Source organism: Pterocles gutturalis, unplaced genomic scaffold, assembly GCF_000699245.1.
Source record: "Pterocles gutturalis isolate BGI_N339 unplaced genomic scaffold, ASM69924v1 scaffold23418, whole genome shotgun sequence".
Taxonomy (NCBI): domain Eukaryota; kingdom Metazoa; phylum Chordata; class Aves; order Pterocliformes; family Pteroclidae; genus Pterocles; species Pterocles gutturalis.
In genome coordinates this window covers 10,371-20,740 of record NW_010121088.1, presented here as the reverse complement: position 1 = coordinate 20,740, position 10,370 = coordinate 10,371, and positions in this window count along the sequence as shown.

The following is a 10,370-nucleotide window of genomic DNA, read 5'->3' as shown; positions in this document are numbered from 1 at the left end:
ATTTCTAAACACATTTGCAAATCAAAATCCATGTAACAAAGGAGATTTGGAAGTTTTTAGTATTTTGTGATTTGCTGTAATCCTGCTAAAACATGTATGTAGATTTTGGGATCTTTTTTCCTGCCCACACTGTGTGAAAAGGGGTGGGAGAATCCTGTAACTTATTATACCTCTTGTGCCCAGTAATTCTCAAGCCCTTGCAGTGTCTCCAGTATGTTTTCCTTTACATAAGAGCAATCTCTGGTCTGCAGTTTTTTCCCCATTAAGATGCTTTCTCTCCTACCTCTGCCTGCAGGCTCTCCATGCAGTTCTTACTGGTGAATGGTCTGATCCCTCTCAAGCCCTTGCTGGAGGGAAGCCAGCAAAGCGATCACGTTCAGGAGGAGGCAGTGAGAAGTCTGTAGCTGAAAACCAGCTTCTTAACCTTTCTCCATAAAGCATATCCCTTAAGTGGGGATACTATAGCTTCCTTTGTTATCAGGCACAGGCTTCTCACACTGTGCCCGCTTTTTTTTTTTTTAGAAAATTCCTTTGAAGATCTGGCCCAGCCTGCTACACGTTCCCAGGGAAAGGGAAAGGCAGTAATATGCCTCCACGACTGCATGGCAAGCTTGTGGCAATGTAGGACTTAAAATCTCATGCTACTTATATATTTACACATTTTTAGATGCTACTATCAAGATAACGTTTGAGAATCTGAACTTTAAATATCCCATTTAGTTCTCGTGATTTCTGAAAACAGAATGCAAAGCAAGGGTTCTTCAGAAGTTCAAAAACAAAGAAGCAAAGTAAAATACACATACCAATGTTGTTTTAAAAAAGTTAGAACCGTGCCATGGTTTTGTGAGGGCTGACGCTTTTTTTGAACTCTTGACACTGTTGCTGCTGATGTTTACCTTCTCTGCTGTTTTTCAGGGAAAGAAACAGTGATTAGGTCCCTCTTTCCATCTTCTGCTTCCTCTTTCCTGACTGTACATCAGATTTTCCAGCTTTATTTAGGGCAGAGGGTAAGGGAGGCTGAGATTCACAGCAGCTTGAGTGCTTGCTTGGAGAGTGCAGGTAGAACAAAGAACATACGTACAAACAGTCCTTAGACTCACAAAATATGTCTCCTCAAAGACATGAAGGATGGGTGGAAGTATTCTGAAACATTCTGCTTTGCACACCAAAGAATGTTTGTTTCTTTTTATGTTTTTTCTCCTCTCTGAAATGTACTTCTGGTGGTTTGTGCATTTTATTAACTTAACATGATTCCCTCAGTGAAGTCAGACAGACTTCCATCTCTTAGTTGCTGTGGGGCCTTTGACACCCAAATTCACTTTTTCATCTCATTATATTTCTAAAATTTGAATTGTGTTCAGTTTATTTTACCCCTGCAACAGGCTTCAAAGCTTTTCTGTCATTTGTTGTGATGTATGAACTCTGAGTGATTATTTGTAAATATATACCCACTCACCCCCGTTTTTTTTTTAATTTCTACAAGCCACTACTTCTTGTGGTTGTATGTGAGAAGATGGAAAACTGGCATTCTCTAAATGAGCCAATGAAATTATTTTCTTATTTCCTGCTATCAAATACAAAATTTTATTATGGAAGCCTGATGCTCCTAAGGAGTACTCTGTCTTACCTAGAATGCCTTTGAAGACCTGTCTGCTTTCCCTTACTCCAGTAATTTGCCTTTATCCCTAACGCAGCTTGCCAAAGCCAGGCCAAGCATAATTAACTTTGTGGATGAAAATGAGTCTTCGGAAGAGTTACACAAAACTTGTAATTGTTGCTTTCTGGGAAGGTTTGACATTTTGAAGTCCAGTTTTCATCCAGTTTGTGACAATTCTGAAGCTATAGCAAAACAGAAATCAGAAGAGATGCGTACTTTGGAATTGGATAGGCCTTAGCTGTTTTTCCCTTTTAAATTATTTCAATAACATAATATGACATAATTAAAATACTTTAAATAGGAAGCAATAGCTGCTTCCAAACAGTTACTGAAATATCTTATAAAACAATGCATTTAATTTTGAATTCTCATTTATAACAGCATGCAAACAGAGATTAAAAAAAAAAAGCCAGTGCATTGCAGAGGCTACAGTTTTAATTATTTGTTGCTTTGTGTGAAACAAATAGGAACTCTGTGAAATCTGGAATTTTTATGCTTGTACTGGAGTAATTCCTTGGCCTAGAGCTTTCTTCCCTCTGTAGTGCTTGCTCTTGGAGAGGGAAGGAGCTGAGGCCCATCAGAGCCATCCTAGCAGCCCACTGGTGGCTGTGCTGGCCGTCACGGGCAGGACCAAGGGCTGCTGCTCCAAAGGCTTGGCTGCATCTCTTGAGGGCACCGCTAACACAAGCCTCCGCCAGGTTCCTCTACTTCAGTCAGTCCTTATAAGCCATTTTGTTTACAAATAATGTCTGTGTAATGTCTCCTGAAGTTCAGTCAGCTAATCCTGCCTTTTTAATTGCTTACGATGACTTTAATTGGATCAGAAAACAGCAAGAAATATAAAGTAGTAATGTAATAGAGTTCGCACAGCAGGAGGACTCTTGCTGTGAGCTGAACCTTGGTCACTGGTGGCACTGGTGTGCTTAGTGAGCGTGCCTGACAACTGTTGGTAACTCTCTGTCGAGATTCTTCTGTCAGAGAACTAGCATGTGGTAAATCCATGACTTGCTGTCCCCAAGATTATCCAATGAAGAGACACATGGCAAACACTGCTGTGGTGGGGGTAAGGGTGAGAGGTCAATCCGCAGTCAGTGGTCACCCCCTATAAATGAGTTTAGAATGGCTGAGGCGGAAATAAGATGGAGGGATATAAAATCATGAATGCTGTTGGAAAAGCAGAAGCGTAATGAACAGTTGGTCTCTTCCATTACGTGCACTAAAAGATATTGAATGAAATCATCAAGTGGCAGATTCACAACATAAAGTTGCTACTCCATGGAATGTGCATTTCTGTTGTCGTGGGAAGCAGTGATTGTTAAATGTTTGTATGAGTTCCAAGTGTCGTTTTGTGGTTGACAGAAAAGAAACAGGAATTAAGGATTATCAAATATAACAGTACCATTGCTCATAATATTGCTAAACCATAAATTATTGCTTCAGCTTTATGACTTCTCCATGCTTTGGGTTCAGTACTCCGTGTTGGAAGAGGAGGTTGGCTAACCTGAGAGCAAAATCAAGTCATGGAAGCCAATAGCCGAGACCACAGCTAGTCCAGCAGCTTGTCTTAAGATCTCTTGATGATTGTTTTACTCGGTTCTAGAGATTATATGTTGCTCTATTAGCAGGGATCTCCCAGTGAGATGTATTTGACAGTAATAAGTTCTACATATTCAAATTGCAGATGTTGTCATGTATCCAGTCAAGACTCTCTGCTGTTGCTACTCCTTGTTTTCCAGTGTTTCAGTGGTAAATGGATGTGAGTGTATCAATACCATTAATTTTGAAGACCACTGATAATCTATGCTTAATTTTCTGCTAAATAGTTATTTTCACCTTTTGATTATTTTATTTTTCTTGGCAAAATACACTTTCTGGATGTTGGAAAAATACAAATCTTAATTGTGGTGCAGTGTACTAATTTCTTTACTTCAGGATAAGGTTCCTATAAGAAAGTTCAGTATATGCTACTGGGAAGTAGTTTTTCCCCTGAATTTTTAAATTCTTTTTTTTTCCTCTGAAGGAAAACGTGTTTTATTTAAACAATGGTAATGTTAGTTTTAGAGAATAATCTGTTTCTTTCCTGATCTTGAAATGATTCATAACTGTTAGCAGTGAATTCCACAAATTATGCTTTGTGAGGTTTGAGAAAAATCTGTTGTCAGACTAAATATTATTTGGAATTAGACGAACTGTAATAAAAATTATGATAGAATCATATGAGTACACAATGAGTCTGTATGTTTTCTCAATTTTATTTTTAAGTATTTTATTGCTAAACATCTTTTACCCTTCAAGCAGCACATTATTTTTGTCTGTTCAACTTTTTTGTGTCAATTATTAGATATAATTGGCTGACAGATGTAGGTAATAATAATTGGCTCATAGATAATTATGTAATTCTACAAAGAAAATACGGGCATTATTTATTTAATAACAATTATTCACTAAATTAAATGTTATCACCCATCTGTTAACAATTTGTTCCTTTAACAACTGAAAGACTTGCTTGAACTTATTGTTTGCTTCCTTGAACATGCAATCTCTCAAAAAAAATTCTTGACATTTTTAGCATTTAGCTCATTATTTTGAACTCTGCTACCAAAGACATTAATTTTTAATTTTATGTCTGTGTGGCAGTAATGATAGTAGAACTCACAGTACCATATTTGAGAAGACTTAGCTTTTCATTTTTATCTGTTTTAAAATAATAGAAGAAAAGCTATGGCATGTGTTTACATCAATGTTTAATTGCTTTGAGAAGACAAGTACATTTTTATGAAATTTTAATGGTAATTCTCAACCTTCACACGTCTATGTGCTTCCTAATTTTAACAATGTAAGTATGTTTTTCTTGGAAAAAAAGCATGGTCAGTATGCATGAAAGATCCCAGACTACTAGTGATAAATCATACTATTCTTTGAGGATGTTGAAGAACTTTTACAGGTAGCAGAGAAGGTATGGTGCCACAACTGTCTAAAGGCAGACCTGGAGCATGTATTACGGGGTTGTTTTATTTTGTTCCACTTTGAGGAGCAGCTACACCGGTATGCTGTTCAAATTCCCTTTCACTGGTGTTTGTAGGTGAGCAATGATTCAGGTTTGTGATCTAGGAGGTTTGGAGGCTCCTGTGAACACTACAGAGCAGCTTGTATCAGGGTAGGTTGGGAGGGATGTGACATTTCCTTCAGCTTCCTTGTGTTCTTGTTACTGCAGGTACAGCTAAACATTATAGTAAGTCCTAAGGGTCAGAGTTGTATTTTACCAGTTTATATCTATGTAACTTTTTTAGCAAATTGGAACAAATGTGGAGGGGGGGCGGGGAGAGGAAATGCTTAAAGCAGTTTTCTTTGTCGGATTTCAGTATCCAAATTTTACAAGATAGAAGGTATTAAAGCATCATCAGAGGTAACTTCTGTCAGTCTTTATGTCATGGTTAAATACTTTATATTTCTATTGGAAGTTTGAAAGACAGGCGCCTGTGAAGGCTAACTTCAAATGCAAGTATTTGGAACCTGAACACTGTTGTGTTCAGTTTGGCTTTCTTACAACATTCTGTTCTTGCCCATCTTTTTAGCACTGTTGCTAAGTTTTATTATTGCTATAAGAGTTGATGAGAATTCTGGCAGACTGGTCAGATTTCTGGTATAGCCTGATCTCTAAATTTTGAAAAGGCTTTATTGTAGGAGATATTGCATGTGTTTTAAAATTTTGCAGTTATGTTCAAGTTGTCTACAGAAGCACTCTGGATAACACAAGGTTCACTTTGTTCTACAAATTATCTGAGGTACATAAAACCAATGTGATTTATAGCCTATGCAACATCTGTTGACTCTAAAAATGATAAAATCAAGTAAATCTGCTGCTAATTGCAGGAAGTTATTGATGGTATGCCAAGGAAGAGGTGGGAGGAATTAAATATGCATTTATTAAAGATAAAATTACACATATTCTAAAGTACCGAGGGAGTTAACATAGCTGATACTAAAGAAAATGCAGTTCTGCTTTTGCATAAATATTTTCCTGAAGGTGTAAGTATGAAAGGGGTGAATGGTGGGTGTTGAAAAGAGGCAGGAGAGACCCATAAGGAGGGGGAAATGTGAAAGAAATATTTGCAGCTTATATATATAGTAAAGTAAATAGTATTGCCTCTTATTCAGGGGCCAAGATAATAGCATGATTTTTTTTTTAAACTTGAATTTACAGCACTGTAGCGCTACTGATCTTAAAGTTTCTCCTGGCATTTACAAGTACGTGTTAGAAGTGAGCCATGTTCTCTCATGTACAAACTGACATTTTTGGATGCGTGTTTTAGTGCAAAAATAATGATAAAACCTCAAAAAATGTAGGATATATCTCACTGAAATGAAAAAATGAAGTTCAGCTAGAAATTACTAAGTCAGTAAGGTGATTGTAGAATTGTAACCCTTAAGTTTGTAGATGTCCATGTACACCTTTATCCACATGTAAAAGTATTCAATAATTAGGTCATTAACCATTAATATAATGAATTAAAACACACGAATGAACCAACATCTCTTCTGCCCTCCTTTGAGGGCACTGATTCAGCGAAGAGTCAGCCATCTTTGCCATCTCAGCAGCTGGTGGGATGTTTGAAATAAGTTATTTTTGACTAAGATTTTTAGGAACACATCATCCATTTCCCTTCATTTTCTTTTATTGTATGTATCTGTTCCGACATGGCATAATACTGATGGAACCTGAATCATTGTACCTTTACATAATGCTTTATATTGAGAAATTCTACTTAGCTATTGAATGATAACATATTAATAATACGTAAAAGCTGCCAAAAATACTGGTATTTTCAGGCCAGCCAGTTATCTTTTACATCCCTCTGCTCAAAACTATTTTGTTTGCTTCCATGGCTTTGGTTACAATGCTAACTTAGGTAAATAAGAGAGAGCCAAAATCATATACTTTCTTTTAGATGAGCTCTTGTCTTTGTTCAGGAAATAGATGGTTTTCTTCAGCCACTCCAGTAATACAGTTAGAAGGGCATAATTCCTTGACATGGGTTTATGATGCAGTTGCAATATATTTTCAATGCAATTATCTCTTCCAGATGTGAAAGTACATTTTTTTTCATCCAGCTTCGTTTTATATACTGATGCGATGCTCCATTTCAAGGAGGATTGCTTATTGTTCACCTATAGGGATTTTAAGAACTGTTTTCCTGACAGTAAAAACCCTGATCAATGTCTGCTTGAAATTTATCAAAAACAAGCTTTATTCACCCCTTTGTTTCCCAGTTTTGGATTCTGTCCTGAAATGTGAGCAGGAATACCGTTGCATTGGTAATAAGCAGTGCACAGCTACCTATTCAGGTGGGGGTGGGGAGGAAACTGTCAAGGTGGAAAGCAGATGATGGCACTAAATTACTTGCACAAATTAATAAGATCAAACTGTATGAACTGATTTGTATTAGTATCTTTTCACAAGTTACATTCCTTCATATTTTTCTGTATCTTATTTCTGAGCATAGTATCATTCTCATATCTTTCAACCCGTAAGTTCATTTCTTCAATAATCCCTTACTTGGGTTTAATCTCTTTCCTGTTCCATATTATGCCTTTCTGTCCCCCTTTCTGTTTCTGTCTTTTTCCCCATATGCTGTACACATTGCTTTGTGTCTGTGATGCTCTGAAGTCTGTTCAAAACAGAAATAGGGCAACTAGATTTTTACTGGCAGCATTCTTTTATTTTTACTTAGCTCCAAAAAAAGCCCAAGAGGATTATTGACTTGTAGAGGTATCATTGCTTTGTTGCCATAATAAATTTGATTTTGAAAGTCTGTGTACATCTGAAGAGCAGTTCCTTATCTGTGCAGTATCTAAATTAAACTTCGGTTAATTTATTCTGGGGAAGTGGGGTTTTTTCTCTGTTTATTTTCAATGAAGAACAATCTTAATTATCAGAAAAACATTTGGACTTTGTAAATGATATAGATACTGGTTTTGTTTTAATGATTATAACTTTTGCTTCATGTTACGGACCCATTATAGATATTGTTATAAGAAATTTTCTTTTGACTGTTTTCTGATTTCTAGGCCACAGCTCAGACAATATTTAGGGTGGAGGTGGTTTCAGCTCCATCCAAATGCTGATGATGAATGGGATGAATGTTACAGTTCTTTGGGAGTATCTTGTCACAGAGAATTTAGGAAAAAAAAATGCATTTTTAGTTCCTGAAGAGCTCCCAGAACATTTTAGTAAGTTTCTCAAATCAGCTTCTTTTGCGGGAAGGCTTAAGAAGCTTCGGGTGATTTTTAGAGTTCTAGATCTTAATGTTTCACACTTTACCAATTTTAATGATCTTAAAATTTTTTTCCTGCAGGTTAATATCCTCCATGGTTAAGCTGTACAGCACCACCAATATGATATTCTCCCCAGATGTCTAATAAGAATTTCCTATGCTGTAGCTTGTGTTTCTTGCCTCTTGTCCTATCTGTGTACCCCTCTGAGAAAGGCCTGGCTCTGTCTTCTCCTGAGCACCTGTTAGGTAGCAGAAGATAGTGGTCAGATCTCTTCTTAATCATCTCTTTTCTAGGTTAACAAACTCAGTTCTCTCAGCCTTTCCTCATATGCTTCAGTTCCCTGTCTTGGTGGTTCCCTGTTGGACTCACTCCAGTTTGTCAATGTCTTCCTTGTAGTGGGAGGCATAGAGTACAGTGGCCTTACAAGTGACAAATAATAATCACTTCATTCAACCTACTGGCTACGCCCTTGCTACACCCAGTCCAGTACACAGTAGGCTGCCTCTGCTGTGAGGACATGCTGTTGGTTTATGTTCAGCTTACTGCCACTGGGTCCTTTTCTGCAAAGCTTCTTCCCGGACAGTGAGTACCTGCCTGTTTGGGTGCACGGAGTTGTGCCATCCCAGGTGAACAGGGCTTAATTTGCCTTTGTTGAACTTCACGATGTTTCTCTCTGTCCATTTCTCAAGGTTGTTGAGGTTCTTCAGAATGGCAGCCCTGCCCTTCAGGATTTCCCCCAAATTGCTGTCACCCAAAAACTGACAGAGGGTTAGTTTTGTCCCATCACCCAGGTTATTAGTGGTGATATTAAGCAGTGTGAGCTCCAGGGCTGACCAGCCACCAGCTGGATGTGGAGTTGCTGCCCACTCCCCTTTGAACCTGACAGTCCAGGCATTTGAGGAGACAGTGGGCAAAATAGAAAGCAGCAGGTTTAGTAGGTCGCGGTTAAGTAAGACTGTGAGTCTGTGTTCAAGGGTGAGGGGGAAGGCCGGGGGAGATCTAATGGTGTGTGGGTGGGGGAACCTTAAAGGAGTTCAACAACTCTTGCTTTAGGCCTAAGTGAGTGTAGGAGTAGTGTGGTATAACTTGTGATTAGACCTTAAGTAATGTTTGTCTTGGTGTGTTAAGCTATTTTCTGAATCATGGCATTTTCACGGGAATGTCTCCAAAATATGGTGCTCATTGTTAAGTCAGTGATGATGATAAAAATAGATGTCAAACTCATTTCCATCAATTCCAAATCCCGCCTGACATCTGATTTGCAGCCCAGGGAGCAGTAGGAATTAACTCTTCCATCAAGACAATTTAAATGCAGCTTTAATATAATGTTAAAAATAGCTAGTCAGACTTCCTGACTACTTCTCCAGGATTGTTATCAACTTTGGGTGTGCTTTTTGGGTTTGATGCATGCAGTCTGGAGAGAAACAGCAAGTTTCCTCTGTAGATAGGATTGCTCATAGATGCATTAAAGCACTACTAAATATTTTAACACAAACTTTCTTTAAAAAAATAAGCAACAATCATTTGGAGGAAACAAAGCTGATCCCAAGTGCAGCATGACAACCCATGCCTTGTTATTCCAGCCTGCCTGTACACTTAAAATTTCCCTCTTTGTTTTAACATTCCAGAAAAAGCTCAGTTCTTTCATACATGATCTCAAATTTTGGGGTGTTGAATTCTCAGTTTTCTTCTGAAGTAAAGCTTTAATCACATAGATAATGCCCCATCATGGGAGATGTTCAAGGTCAGTTTGGACAGGACTTTGAGCAACATGATATCATGAAAGATGTCCCTGCCCATGGCAGGGGGTTGGACTAGATGATTTTTAAAGGCCCCTTCCTACCCAAAGCATTCTGTGATAACAGTGTAGGTGACAGGTCTGTTTTACAGTACAAGATAATTGTCTGTGTTTAAATGAGTAGTTCAAGTTTTGCTTTCTTGAATCATATACTTTCCATCAGTTTGGTTTTGGTACTGTTGACCTCATTTCTCTTAAACTAAACCAGTCTTGACATGTGATTGATATGAAAAGCTGAGAAGTATTTTGCTTTGTTTTTATTTTTAATGTCCCTCTTCACTATACTGTATGTACCCCTTCAGAAACTATACCTGGTTGTCTAATACATTCTATTTCCTTTTCTGGATTTAAGCTGCAAGAGCGTGTTAACATGCCGTCTGAGAAAACAAACAGAAGTACAGTGCCATGGGCCTGCTCAGTTTCCGGCTCCAGCAGGACAGTTTTGTGTCACTTAATGTTGCTCAGACAGCTAAAACCCGAAACCTTATGCATTATGCATATGAGTAGTTAATTTTTAAGATGGTAGAAATTGGTTAAATAAAGATCAGTTTTCATAGGAACTTAATGGCACGTTAGTGGCGGACATAGATTTTATTCTCAGTTATTTCACTGAGGAAAGGAAAAGTTTGCAGGAATTGT